Source organism: Myotis davidii, unplaced genomic scaffold (genome assembly GCF_000327345.1).
Source record: "Myotis davidii unplaced genomic scaffold, ASM32734v1 scaffold370, whole genome shotgun sequence".
NCBI lineage: Eukaryota > Metazoa > Chordata > Mammalia > Chiroptera > Vespertilionidae > Myotis > Myotis davidii.
Window position 1 is genome coordinate 14,395,221 of NW_006288615.1, and position 1,729 is coordinate 14,396,949.

Consider the following 1,729-nt stretch of genomic DNA (forward strand, 5'->3'; position numbering starts at 1 on the left):
GGGTCATAAAACTTGGACAATGGTCAACTGTTCAGTGGCTCATCTTTTCGATCACCCCCCCCCCTTTTTTTTTCTTTAAGGCTTTCTTTTCTCGCCCTTTGGTATCTCTGCTCATTTGGGCTCCGGGACCCAAATGCCTTGGGGTGAAGACAAGCCCTGTGGGGGGAAGGGCAGTCTTCCAAGTCCTCAGCTGCCCTTTCCTCTCACGCCTCCTCCCCTTCAGCCCCAGGACCAGGGAACCAGGCCCGGCAGCCTCCCCAGAACCCTGCCTGCGCCATCCTCGGCCCCTCCGGGGAAAGGAGCGCCAAATGGGGGTCTGGCTTGTCCTTTCTCGAGGTCCCAGGGAATCCCCCAACTTAGTCCAGAGGCCCAACCACAGGCGGGGCTCCCAGGTCCCCAGCGGGAAGGACAGCAGCCTCTGAGCGCCCACCACCGCTCCCCCAGACCGGGCGGCTTTGTCCCGCCGCACCCACCGCGCCTCCGAAACAGCTGAATCCAGATACTTGCTCACTGCACTTAATTCTGCCCGAGATCAATACCTAATATGATACCGAATAAATAAAAGGCGCTCACAGCGGCCAGGGGACGGGGTTATTAAGCAGCTGGAGCTCTCAGGGTGCATATCAATGCACCTGTCATTGTGGTTTGTAACAAAATTTATGACTGCGAGCGCGGCGGCAGTAAACGCTTCAGTAAGGGAAGAAAAGAAAAACACTTCCCCAGGCCCGGCACTTTTCAGAAGTGGAAAACAGTCTCCGCGTAGGAGGAAGCGCAGCAAAAGAATGCCCTACTCCGCACTTTTCCCGGGCCCGCGCCCCGGAGCAGGGCGATTATATAAAGTGGCCGGTGCCGCCTCAAAAAAGGGGCTCGGGAAGGGAGGGGGCGGCCTTCTCTGGGCTGTGGCTAGCGCTCAGTGGTCGTAAATCACGGATGGGTAGAGTGGGTCCGTGAAGTTGAAAGAGAAGGGGGAGGTGATGGTGTGCTGGTTGCTTTTGTTAGTCTCAATTTTTTCTAGGTTCGAGTTGCGTCTCCTCTCCCTGTTTTGCCTACACCAGGGCCTTGGGAGCCCACAGATCTCGTTCTGGCAGACAGGACTCTTGCTGAGTATCCCCGTAATTCACTGGAACTGAGCGATGATTCTTCCTTCCTGTGGGCCTTGCTACTTCGGGATTTTGTAGCTACTCCTTTTCAGGTTTGCTGGGGAGAGGATCTATTTACCACAAAGCTTTCTGCCCAAGTTCTCCTGATCTCTCAGCCCGAGCCTCTTCTGACCTATGGGGAGCCCTGGATGGACCTTCTAAATCACTCTTATTTAGCCCAGATAACTTGGTATGTAATACACCCCGCATTTAAGGCACTGGGCTCACCCCATTAAAGCGCCATAAATATGAAGGCCGATGATCGGTTATCATGTAACGGGCTGCAGTTCACACTGAGGTGATCCACTTCAAAGCCGCCCTTTTGTCTTGTCTTGATGTATGAATCCTGAGATGGCTACTTTGAGTTGCTGGACAGATGGAAATGTAGTGGAAATTATTTTTTAAGTCATGCCACTCAACACAATTGTGTATATGAGTGTGTGTGTGAGTGTGTGTGTGTGTGTGTGTGTGTGTTCTCAAATTTTGTCTCTAACTCTTTCTGTAGGCTCTTCGGGTTTCTTTTGATAGTCTGTTCAGGTGGATCTGGAACAAAATGGAAAACTCTCAGTGGCCGTTGGTTCTTACAAACA